Source organism: Calidris pugnax, unplaced genomic scaffold (assembly GCF_001431845.1).
Source record: "Calidris pugnax isolate Ruff unplaced genomic scaffold, ASM143184v1 scaffold81, whole genome shotgun sequence".
In the NCBI taxonomy this organism is placed as follows: domain Eukaryota; kingdom Metazoa; phylum Chordata; class Aves; order Charadriiformes; family Scolopacidae; genus Calidris; species Calidris pugnax.
The window spans coordinates 12,168,503-12,181,656 of record NW_015090880.1 but is presented as its reverse complement, the minus strand read 5'-3'; positions in this window follow the sequence as shown (position 1 = coordinate 12,181,656).

Below are 13,154 nucleotides of genomic sequence, written 5' to 3'. Positions count from 1 at the left end.
TATATTAGTCATCAAAAGCTCTCCTCAATCAGTAGGGCAATAAGTAAGATTAAGGGGAAAAGAGAATGAAGAAAAAAAAAAAAGAAAAGAAAACAAAAAGCCAAAATAACGAAAGAAATAAAAACCCCAATAAAACGGCGGGATTAAAAACGGCAGCACCAACGAACCCCGCAGCCCCCGCGGAGAGCGGCCGGAGCGCGGAAGGCGTGCGCGGCTCCCCCGGGAAGCGGGTGCGCGGGTGCGGAGCGCGGCCCCGCTGCCGTAGTACTATATCCCCCGCACAGGACGGGCGCCCGGCGGCGGCGGGGGAGGCCGGGGAGAGGCTCGACCGAGCCCGCCGCCACCATTGGCCCCGCCGCGGCGGGGGCCGGCCCCACACCGGCCTCAATGGGAGCCCGGCCCGGCCCCCGGGGCGGTGCTCGGGAGAGACAACACATGGGGGAGCCCCCCCCCACCGCAACCCGGGGGTGTGCGGGACCCCGGGAAGGGCTGTGCATCCCTGGAGAGGGATGGGGGGGTCCACGCAAGCCGAGCCCCCGGGCACCTACAGGGTGGACGGAGAGGGGTCTGCTCTGGGTTTGGCTGCTGAGTCGGTGGCAGCAGGTGATAGCGATGGTGTCGCTGGTGCTGGGCAAACTCCTTCGCTCCTCTGCCTTTCCTCACGTGAAATTGTGGCTATTTTGCTGTACTTTTTGGAGATTTCCTGGAAAGAGCTTGTGCCCAGGTGGCCAAGCATCCTGGCCTGTATCAGGAACAGCGTGGCGAGTAGGTGACCCGAGAGGTGACTGTCCCCCTGTACTGGGCACTGGTGAGGCCTCACCTTGAGTACTGTGTCCAGTTTTGGGCCCCCTACCATAAAAAAGACATTGAGGCGCTGGAGCGGGTCCAGAGAAGGGCGACAAAGCTGGTGAGGGGTCTGGAGAATGAAAAAAAAAAAAGAAAAGAAAACAAAAAGCCAAAATAACGAAAGAAATAAAAACCCCAATAAAACGGCGGGATTAAAAACGGCAGCACCAACGAACCCCGCAGCCCCCGCGGAGAGCGGCCGGAGCGCGGAAGGCGTGCGCGGCTCCCCCGGGAAGCGGGTGCGCGGGTGCGGAGCGCGGCCCCGCTGCCGTAGTACTATATCCCCCGCACAGGACGGGCGCCCGGCGGCGGCGGGGGAGGCCGGGGAGAGGCTCGACCGAGCCCGCCGCCACCATTGGCCCCGCCGCGGCGGGGGCCGGCCCCACCCCGGCCTCAATGGGAGCCCGGCCCAGCCCCCGGGGCGGTGCTCGGGAGAGACAACACATGGGGGAGCCCCCCCCCACCGCAACCCGGGGGTGTGCGGGACCCCGGGAAGGGCTGTGCATCCCTGGAGAGGGATGGGGGGGTCCACGCAAGCCGAGCCCCCGGGCACCTACAGGGTGGACGGAGAGGGGTCTGCTCTGGGTTTGGCTGCTGAGTCGGTGGCAGCAGGTGATAGCGATGGTGTCGCTGGTGCTGGGCAAACTCCTTCGCTCCTCTGCCTTTCCTCACGTGAAATTGTGGCTATTTTGCTGTACTTTTTGGAGATTTCCTGGAAAGAGCTTGTGCCCAGGTGGCCAAGCATCCTGGCCTGTATCAGGAACAGCGTGGCGAGTAGGTGACCCGAGAGGTGACTGTCCCCCTGTACTGGGCACTGGTGAGGCCTCACCTTGAGTACTGTGTCCAGTTTTGGGCCCCCTACCATAAAAAAGACATTGAGGCGCTGGAGCGGGTCCAGAGAAGGGCGACAAAGCTGGTGAGGGGTCTGGAGAATAAGTCTTATGAGGAGAGGCTGAGGGAGCTGGGGTTATTCAGCCTGGAGAAGAGGAGGCTGAGGGGAGACCTTATTGCTCTCTACAGCTACCTGAAAGGAGGGTGTAGAGAGGTGGGGGTCGGTCTCTTTTCTCAAGTCACAGGCAACAGGATGAGAGGAAATGGCCTCAAGTTGCGCCAGGGGAGGTTCGGGCTGGATATTAGGAAAAATTTTTTCACTGAAAGGGTTCTCAGCCATTGGAATGGGCTGCCCAGGGAGGTGGTTGAGGCCCCATCCCTGGAGGTGTTCAAAAGACGGGTTGATGTAGTGCTGGGAGGTATGGTTTAGTGATGATGCTCCTTGTTTGTTGTGCGGGTGTCTATTTTTGTCAGTTAGGTTGACGGTTGGACAAGATGATCTTTAAGGTCCCTTCCAACCTAGAAGATTCTGTGATTCTGTGATTACAGAGTTGTAGGGTGTATCTTCATTTTAGGAACACAGGTTGTAGCTTTAGGAATGATTAAGCCTGTCAATCAAGGGCGAGTACCTCAGTAAAAGTTGTTGATTAAATACGGGAGATTTCTTATTCTGAAAAAACTGAATGGGAATTTCCTTTCCAAGAGCCACCGGAAGAATGCAGAAACAAGAATTAAAAGGAAAAATAAATTAAAAAAAAAAAAAAGCAAAAATAATGAAAGAAATAAAAACCCCAATAAAACTGCAGAATTAAGAAACGGCAGCACCAACGTGCCTCAGCCCCACCGGTGGAATGTAAGCATCTTGTGTAAGCTATCACTGTGGTCAGGGTATCTCCTCGATACAGGGGCCAGCTGACTTAGAGATCAGGTCGTCATCATCATCATCATTTCATGGGGACAAACATTTTAGCAGGGCCTCTTGCGAAAGAACAAGGTGTAGTGGTTTTAAACTAAAAGGAGGTAGGTTTAGACTAGATATTCGGAAGAAATTTTTTAGGATGAGTGTGGCGAAACACTGGCACAGCTTGCCCAGGGAGGTGGTAGATGCCCCATTGGACAGGGCTCTGAGCAACCTGATCTAGTTGAAGATGTTTCTGCTCATTGCAGGGGGGGTTGCACTAAATGGCCTTTAAAAGCCCCTTCCAACTATTCTATGATTTTATGATTGTAAGTCCCTGTAGATCAGCAGGTCCCTGAAGGTGTACATGTCCATGCTCATATTACTGCCCTATGGGTTGGAACTAGATGATCTTTGAGGTTCCTTCCAACTCGAACCATTCTGTGATTATTTTTATGGAGAGTTCCATGTACTATAGTTATGCAATGTTCAGCATAAATCAGGATCCATGTTTAACTCCTGCAGCAGCAAGGCCCACCTGAGGAAGCATGCAGGGGTGCCAGCTGCAGTAAGTTTTTCTGCTGAACCAGTGTTTTTTCAAATCCAGTTTTTCATTTTCAGACCCCTGGGAAGATGCAGTCTTGTCACAACAGGTCTGTGGACACGGGACAGAGCACCATCCCCACCCTCTCCTTGAGCGACTGTGGGCCTCGTTGTCTTGCAGAAAAAAATGAGGTATTATCCTCATTTTATGACTTTATGGGGAAACTGAGGCACAGAGGGCTGGACCAAACATCTGTGGCAGAACCAAGATGCAGCCTCTTCTCTTTTCAACTCCAGCCCAGGGCCTTAAACTGGCAACAACATCCTCCAGCTGCATTGCTTCAGAATTGCCAGTAACACATTTCAAAGTTTGGCAAACATAAATCAGTCTCTTCCCAAGAGGACGTTCAGCCTTGACAAGTCCTGGCTGACACAGCCCAGGGGCAGCACAGAGGTGACCCCACGGGTGCTGCCTCACCCCGGTGGGTACCCCCGAAGGACCCAGGGATGCTCAGGGCTCTGCTCTCATGCCCAGACCTTGCTCTTCCTCTCCACATATCTCAGTGAATAATGCATGAATACGCGCTCATCAAATTCCTAGATGCTATATTTATACCAAAACATCGGGGCCAAATTCTGCATTAGTTTAACTTCGCTGGCGTAAAAAGCATTACAACAATAAAAACGCTGGCCTTAAACATTTTTTCCCAAAATAGTTTTCTGGCAAATCTTGCTTTACTGTTTTCTCTCAATTAAAAGCCCTTTGTTCCCTGAGTAGGTGAAGTTTAGCTTGATGCAATGCAAAGGGCATGGGATTTAGATACAGCTAAAATCCCAAACCCTCAAGACTGGGCTTAAATGGAATTTGAATTGTCAGCTGTACAGATATGGGATTCCTTTATGATGTTTATTACCGTGGAAACAACTAAAAGTTACAATTTTAATTTTGTCATTATTATAACCTACATATGCATTTGGACACATTGGAGGTTTCTCTAAATTTTGTTTCTCCATGTACAAAAGACAATTTCTTTGCATTTCCGTAACAGTAGTTCCCAACTTTCTCTAAGTTGCTGGAGCGGCAGTGAAAACCCATATTTGCCTCACATGAAAATAAAAAGGTTTGTCCCAGTTCTGCTTCTCAAGTTTTATCCATTTTACTCAGCCCATAACCTTTCCACTTCCCTGAAAGTACCACTCAAGGCTGGGTGCGTTGCCCACTATACATCTACCGGACCGCACTGTTACCTGTTGCTGAAGCCAGTGATAGGAAGGTGTGATGTTTTCAGTGGGCTCAAGCAGATACAACACGTGCTGCTGCCAGAGGAGATGTCCAGCCACCTTCCCTTTGGCCGGTGCCAGCCCTTGTGTGGCTGTGCACTGTGATGGAGGAGGGATCTGATGCTTTTTCATGTCTGCAATGGACCAGTCGCTTCGACAAACAGGTAGTAACTTGTTAAGTCAGTTAAAATGCTTGTGAGTCTGAGTCCAAGGACACCTGTGGGATGAAAAAGCACAGCTTTGGTTCATGGTCACTTGGCATAGCTCGGGGATGAGTAACTTCACCTGCACTGAAGAATCCTACAGAGCATCTTATCCATTCAGTATAAGGCAACAGTGATCACTGGCAGGTGAAATGCAATGGAAATAATCAGGCAAGTGTAAACCAAGGCTTCTATATTTCTCCCTGAGATTTCCCAGGAAAAGACATAAAAAATGCCGGCAGGCAGTGCTCAGTGCTTGGGAAGCAAGTCCAGAGAATCTGGGATGAACCCCTGACCTGAGCTCACTCACGTGACAAGGTCTGGATGCACCAAACTTTTTGCATATGTCCAGGTCCCCTTTGTGGTGCACATAGTATCACCTGCACTGGGAACCTCCAGCAAAGCCCTCGTGCATAAGTTCAGTGACTGTCTCAGGCATTTCTGGATGTCCAACACTGCTGTAGACATTACTGCCCTGACCAGGCTGGTGGACATCAGGACACCCTGGACAAATATCCAAAGTCCTCTTTTTCTGCCCAGACAAAATTCCTAGGCAGAAACAAAGGACATGTTAAAGGCAAACAAACAGGATATATGATAGCACAAGTTCTGATATCTCACATCAGCACAAACCCATCACTGTACAACACAGAATAATGAGAAAACGTGCAAAAGTCACTGTTGCTTGGAGCCCCAACGTGGGGTTGTTCTTGGTGAAACATGTCCACACTTCATCTTCCACAGCATCTTTTCTGAGCAGGGATTTTATCTGAGAAATTTTCTTTCCCAGGATGATCACATTGTTTTACCCATGAGTTGCTGCGAGAGCCCTGAACCACAGACTGGTTTTGGGGTCTGCAGGTGCACTTTGAGACTTAAACCCAAAATTGAGAATTACAAGCTACGGTGGCAAGTGCCCACCTCTGGGCTGACTCAGCCACTTCTCCATCCCTCGGGGATATCTGAAGGCACTTCTCAAGCTGTGAACTGGTTTTCTGCTTAATTCTTCAGAGCCCTGTTACAGCGAAAGCAAACTGACACATATCTAAGTTTTGCTCAAGGTTTTGGAAACGCTATGAGCTTTCATTAACAGCAGGAGAAATGCACAATTCTAGACAAATATAATGACTTCTGATCACTTTTGGCTGCCAGCTTTTCATGAGAACCAGGAATGTCTGGGACAGGCTCTTGGAGATGAGTTTTGTGCAGTTGTGACCAATGTCTCACAGCAGCATCCGTCATTTGGTACTGCAGCAAAACTGAGCCCCTGCTCCCCGCTATAAAACACGTGTCTTCTCCCCTGCCCTGTGCAGTGCTAGGAGATTTCTTTCCCTCTCTTCATCTCTTCGCCAAGTCCTTTTAAAATCTATTATTGCCTCTGTCCCTTGGTCCTGTCTGGGGATTTTCCATTCTCTCTTTTGCCACCTTTCAGGGGAGAACTTAAGTCAAACTGGTTCCCCTGCCTGGACAACCTTTCCAGCATTCCTACAGCCCAGTCAAACACTGGGGCTAATGTAAAGTTAAGGTCCTTTTCATTTGGCTTTTGTCTGGTGGCTGTGTGTTAAAGATCCAGTCAAGAAAGGCAAATAAACCTTGGCATTCAAGCCTTTTATAATTTCCCTGGAGATAATAATAGCACTGCACTATAAAGTTAAAAAGAAGCCGTAGGCTGAAGTTGTTCCTGAGTTGTTATGCCACGTAGCACAGACCCATTAAAGGTGGGAAAGGCAGCAAAAGGCTGGTCTGCTCCGCGCTCAACAGTTTACACCTAGGCAGTTTTTGGCTCTGCCCACACTTTGCCTTTCCATATGTGGCCGTGACAGAGGCTGGTTTTTCCTGCCACAGGTTTTCCCATCTCCTGGAGGTTGTTTGCGCAGCTTTGTGTTACAAATGACTTCTCATTTTTGAGGGGACTGGAAGGGAAAGCGCTTGAACTTCACGGATGGGCAAAAAGAGGGATTGTGCTGCCCAGGGTAAGTGCTTTGCTGTCTTTAAAGGTCACCTGTGGTATTTCTGCCCCAGCCCCTGCTATTCTCCGCTTACTGCGGCAGCAAACTATTAGTAATCTGATGAGGCAGCCGCCACTTGGCAAAACAAGGGTTAGTCAGGCTGAATTGATTACTTGCACATTTCCATGTGATTCACGAATCAAGGCTGCTCTTTTCCAATGAAAGAAGCAAAAATAATCAGGCAAAGAAAAAAATCAAAAAGGAAGTTCAAATTCTATTTTGGAACTATTATTTTTTTTAAATTAGCCTCCTGCCGACGGATCCCTTCTGGGTGCCCCGAAACCGATGGCCTTGTCGGGTCGAGCCCCTCTGGGCTGCAGGTTTCAGCACCAGAACATGTACAGAGGGAACAAAAAAGCCTGTCAGACTCTCCAATAATGTTATGATCACTTTAACTTTGCAGTCCTTGACACTCGCAGATAAGGACTGCAAGTTCTCTCAGTACTACAGAAATATTGACACAAAGAATATGTTTATCCCTGACTGTGGTTCTGCAGGACAAGGTGGAAACAGCAACAGCAATCTCAGGACTTAATTTCTTTGGCCTTGCAAGGGCATCTGGGCTGCAGGGCCAACAGTTTATTGATTTTATTATTATTTTTTTTCTTTCCTTCACTAGCTTGGAAATTATGTTGTCTTTTCAAGTCAGAGTCATAGGTCTAGGGGGAGATGAGTTGGAAGAAATTCATTTTTAGATTTTTTTTTATATTAATAAAACTTTTAAAGACAGTGGGGAGCTGGGGGAGAGTTCCTGATTTTCTCCCAAACTTTTTGTTCATTAAAATACTGAGAGAGAAAACATCAGCTGATTTTCTGGCTGGTATTTCTCTAGGCTATCTTTAACTAGGTCCAGCTCCAACCTCAGGTTTCCATGCACAACCCCTGCATTTTAATCTTTTGGCAAAAGCACACACAAGCAGAGCTGCACCTGCTAACACTGTGAATGGCCGGGGGAACCAGACCACCTTCTGGGTGTGTGACAGACAAGTTGTCCCATCACTGCCTCCCCTGGCTTGATGGTGAGACATGGCAGAAAAGCTGGGGCTCAGCTGTTTAAACACCAGGTTAAACCCTGAAGCTGCACAGAAGCCGATGCCCTCAACGTGACACATGAGGCTCACTCCAAGAGGTTCAAGAACAAGGGGAGCAGCCGGTCTGAGCTACCCCTCCTGAAGATGACTCAAGGACAGGCAGGTCTGTAAATGTGACAAAACCCACTGACTCACTTGGAGGAGATTCAGCACCTACCTCTGCTTATCCAAGTTTAGGAAAGCAAATAGACTGGAAGACGTACAGGAAGACCTGGGACATGACGAATGTTGGCTCCAGTTCAGGAGTGGATCTGCAATAAACTGTATTCCCCTGCCCTCTCCTGGAAGGAATACGCCAGAGCTGGGTGTGTTTGTGCAGGATCCTTGTTCTGAGTACTCCAGGGAAGTGGCTCAAGGTGGCAAGAGGAGATGGTGATTTTGAAGACAACGTTTACAGGAACTAACAACTATGGCCGTGTTGTGTCCATCATGCATTGCCAACACCACGTCTGCCAGAAACTGGCACACCTCTCAAGAGAATCTGAACGTTCTCAAGGAAGAACTGTGTGCCTGTCTGGCCGTTTGCACGGAATTGGGAAACAGAGAGGATGATTCAACCAATGGAATCCAGAGCCTCTCACTCACCTGAAATAGTAAACACAGAGCCTACATGAAAACACCAGTAACCTTCACTCAGGTCACAGCGGTGCATCACCAGATCGGAAACACAATGCTGTGGCACCAGCAGACAATGCTTTTGGGAGTACTGATGCAGAACGGGCAAGTGGGACCCCATAGCTTGGCCAATGATATGGTGAGAGCCCAGCAGGGAGGTTGACTCAAGCTCTTGGGAGGTCATAGAGTAGAGACAGCGCCAAAGTACAAAGCCCTCAAAATTGGGAAGATCCAGGTCTGGGGGTCTGGTCCTGAACCTTCAGCTGTGATGTTACTGTTAACCCTCCAGACACACAGTTCAGTGAATATGACACATTTGCACAGATTCCACATGAAGATATTAGATGCTTTTGCAAAGCTTCCTTCTTCAACAGTCACATGAATTACATTCTTCATGGTTCTGAACACCGAATATCCAAAGCAATACTAGTTCTGTTCTATGAAGAGGATTGATTAGCAAATTGCTGCTGTTGAGATAATAATGGGAACAATGAACAACAAAAGCTGAGTGTAGAAACTCTACAACTAAGTATAGTTCAACAGTAACAGCACAGGACTATGAATCAGGAGCCCTGAAAGGGCAGGACCAGCCACATGTGCACTATGTAACCTCAGAAGTGTCTCACATGGTTAGAGTTTTCTTTGCAGTTATATTTCATCAGGTCTTTGTCCACCCAGAAAGAGGCACACCAAGATGCTCCGACATGCTGGGTAGGTGAATCACCTCCTTGCAGCTGGGGTGCTGCTCAGCACAGATGTGCTTTGTAGACAGACTGCAAAAATACTTATTTTGGGGGTGGAGCGAAGAAGGGAAGGTGGGACATTATTTTTAAAATCTTGGCTAATTGCTCTGCCTTCATGATGGAGGAGTTGCTGAAGACAACAACAGACACTACATAGTATCTCAACCAGTTCCACAACTGGTTTCTTTCCCTGCTCTGCCCAAGTATGAGTCCCATTTGCTGGGTTTGTGGTATCTTCAGCACATTTCTTTACCCTCCCCTTCACTCTCTTATCAAAGAGATGAACTTCAATAAAGCAGTTCCAGCTGCCTTAAAAAGAGAGAGGGTTCTTATTTCCTACTTTGGTACAGGGGTTAAGAACAATGTTTCTGTTCATCACAGAAACAAACGTTAAATGAAAGTTGAGTTATATCCCTCCTGTGACTAATGTTCTAGCTTGTTTTTTAAAGTTAATTCTTCATACACTTTTTTTCCCTCTCGTTCTGTCTTACATTTGTCCAGACTCCTGTGTTCCTGAGGGACTAATTACCCACTCAGCAGTTACTCTGAAGTCCAATTGTAATAGTTGGCGAAACTCCGTTCTTCCATGCAAGCTTTCAAAATAATTCCTCAATTTATTTCAAATAGCATCACTTTCTGGAGCTTCTTCCCAATTTGCATTGCCCTGGGCTGAGATTTATTTCACTGCTGTTGAGAGCTGACTGCTTTTCTTGTCACAGGGCAGATATTCTCAGCAGAATCATTAAAAACAAATAAACAAACAAAAAAATCCCAAAACAAATGGATTTCTCATTTAAAAAATGATTCACTGTGACGTAATCTTCTATTTTCTTGTCTTAGTAGCAATGTAAGCAATGAAGAAAACACTGATTCAGACCTGGATTATTCTTCCTCAAAATACAGATGTGATCATAGCAAGTGTTTTCATTCACACCAACCTTAGACTAGGCAAAAATTTTGGGGGAAATTTAGTCATACATCCTGTGGTCTAAAGATGTACACTTTCTTACTCTGTATATGTTTGGGAGCAAAATATTCACCCCTACTGGTGTCACAAGAAATAATGGAGAGCTAAATTCAGATTATTGGCATATATTTTTTTTCCCCATAAAGGCTGCTTGAGAGGAAGCCATGTCCTTTCCCCGTTCTGCTGCTATTTAATTGTCTATACAGCCAGAAGTAACATACCTTGTCTCCTTGCTCTTTGGTTTCTCCACCTGTTCCCTGAGGATAATAATCTTGACACTGTACAACAGTGAACAAACAGATGTTCATAAAATGTACTTAGTTTGTCTGGGGAAGAACAGAGGAAAAAAAAAGGATGACAACAAAGGCTTTTTTTTCAGGATGCCTTAATTGTGCCAATGTGGCAGCTCCTATGAGAAGAACCTGTAATCACTGAATGGGAGAGAAAGTTACCTCTTATTTAGTCATTTCATTCATTCCACAACCTCTACTTAATGACATACAGATTCATTTTTTTTCCCCTAGAGAAAAGATAGCTCTAAACCTCTGCACATCACCCAGTATTTGACCGAGTGGAACTGGGATCCGTCTGCTGCGGAGGCACGGCACAGCGACTGCCCTTGGCTCTAGTCCTGTACTTGCTTGTGCAACAGTTAGACCTGGACCTTTTTCTTTTTAATTTTATTTTTTCTTAAGCTTGCATTTAACTGTGATCATCCTGTGAGCAGCAGGCACTAGGGCTTCTCTAGATAGCACTACAGCTCCTGTCAATCAACAAGTATCAACTCTTTTATTACACTAAAGCATTGATCATGCAAACCTGTCAGAGTTAGCTGAAGTTCACTATTGTAATTCTCTTTGGAATTCTTGTCTAAATATCACAGCCCCTAAGGTAAACACTGGCTAATTTCTGCCTTGCAAAGAGCAAAGTATTGTCACACCAGCCCTTCTCACACCCTCACTAGCACAATCAGTCAAGAAAACGCATTTTGCTTTTGCACCCAAAAATAAGATAGTTATTACTATCAGAGAAGACAGAAAGGATGTTGGTTCTGGGATACCAAGTTTTTCACTTTTAGAATGTAAAATCAATTGTAATCCCAAGTGTAGGTTATTTGCTGATGGGACCCACAGCAACACCAGTACTTACCAGGGGCTGCATTGGCAGGCTCAGCAGAGGCTAAAGAAATCAATTGCAAACTCTGGGTCTTTATCAAAATTGATCCGGTAATTAAATATTTACTTTCAAGACTTGTCTCAGTCCTATTTCCAGTTCAAAAATTACAAATTTTTTAAAGATACCTTACCTCTGCTCCTACATGTTAAAAGAACAATCTCTCCCGTTTTTGTAAACCTAGCAATTTTTTTTTTTTTAATACAGTTTTCTACATCTTATAGTTTCCTCATTTAACAAGCTACCAAAAATGTTGCTGTTAACATTACAGATTGTCTTTTTTTTTATTTTCCCCAGGGCATTTGCTACGTGTGGCAGTGCCCAGGGTGCAGCTACCACCGAGGAGTGCTGAGCTGCCTAACGGAGGGGACGCTGTGCGCAGCCACAGCCACGCTGGAACTCCTCCTGCTGGATTTACAACTTGGAAAATCCCAGTATTTCCAAAAATCAAAAGTTGGGAGCTGTTCTTAATCTGTCAGCACCTTTTTAAGAAGGCCCTAAGAACCGCCTGGGCATTCATATAAAAATTGAAATCGTCAAAGACTCCTTCCTTCCCCCTGAGCTATGTGCAGAACTGTCAAAATGGCCCGTAGCTTGGGCCGGCACGCAGCTGACCGAATCAGAAACATCACTTCACCCATCTAGGGCTGGAATCAGCCCCACTTCACACTGGGGCTGGCAGATGTGAAATGTCAGCAGCCGCCTTACCAGCGGGTCGGTGCGGCGAAGGGCCGGTGAGGCGCAGGCAGCGCTGGTAAGGATGCCAAGAGGCTGCAATGAATCACGTCCTGCCGAGCCACACAAGGGCATTTCACAACTCTCCTGCCCGGCCGCAGCCTCTGGGGGGGCAGCAGGATGGGGTGCCTTGGGGAAATCGGTCTGCGCTGCCCCGAGGATGTGCCAGTCTCTTCCCTCCCTGGGAAACCTTCCCTATTGCAAACAGCCAGGTGCAGCAGGGTGTCTGTCACCCTGATCTCACCACGGCTGAGGCTGCTGCTTCAACTGTCGCTGTCGCCTCCGGCAGGCCCCAGGAGCCAGTGTTCAAAATAGCTGCCTATACATCATGTGCTCTCAGCTTCTTAATCAGTGCCATGGAGATGAGCGCCAAACCACAGCCAAGGGTTTTACTGGCACCCTCGGCTGCAGCTCCGTGATAAATGACATTTGCTGCTGCCAGCCCAAGTTTCAAGCACGGGGAAAGGCTGGGAGTTTGCTGGGGTTTTATCTGCTCCCAGGTCAAGACGGGAGGATGCGCCTGTTAAAAGCAACTTCCATTTGCTTCCAGGCAGAGGTTTCTGGAGCAGCAGGAGTTTGCAGGGAAGAGCCAGAAGGGTCTAAACAGCCCTCCGCCGTGCAAAGCAACACGGGCCACCCGTGCTGTGAGTTTGGTAAGGCATTAATTGCACTGGGTGGATGGGACCGGCAGCAGCCGCGTGGCTCCAAGCGCAGCTGCGGCCGCTGCAGCGGCTGGTGGCCAGGCCGGGCTCTGCCAGCGCCGGGGAGAGGTACAATATTGCAACCTTTGACGTCATTCCAGAGGGATCAGGCTCAGACGTCTGTCCCGATGGGAGATTGCGCATGGCCCCATCCCCCCCCCGGCTCCCTCCCCGGAGAACAGACACGTTGTGCAACGCCGAAACAAGACTTCACGGAGGACTCGGGCACAACCATGGCTGGCAGGAGATCGGCTCAGCACCCCCAGGACCTGCCTTTCAGTGGTTAGAAACGGCAAGAGGTTGGCAATGAAATCAGCACAAGCCTGCTCAAAAAGCTGTTTAATAATTTGCCTTCAGGGAAAACCACTTTACAATAGAGGGGACATCACGGTGCAGCAGCAAAAAGATGGAGGAAAGACCTGTTTGCTCTCACAAGCCGGGCTCTTTGCATGGGGTGGAGGAGAGGGCTTGAACATCCTTGGATTTTTTCAGGTTTTTTGGGCACTGCCTAGTACAAA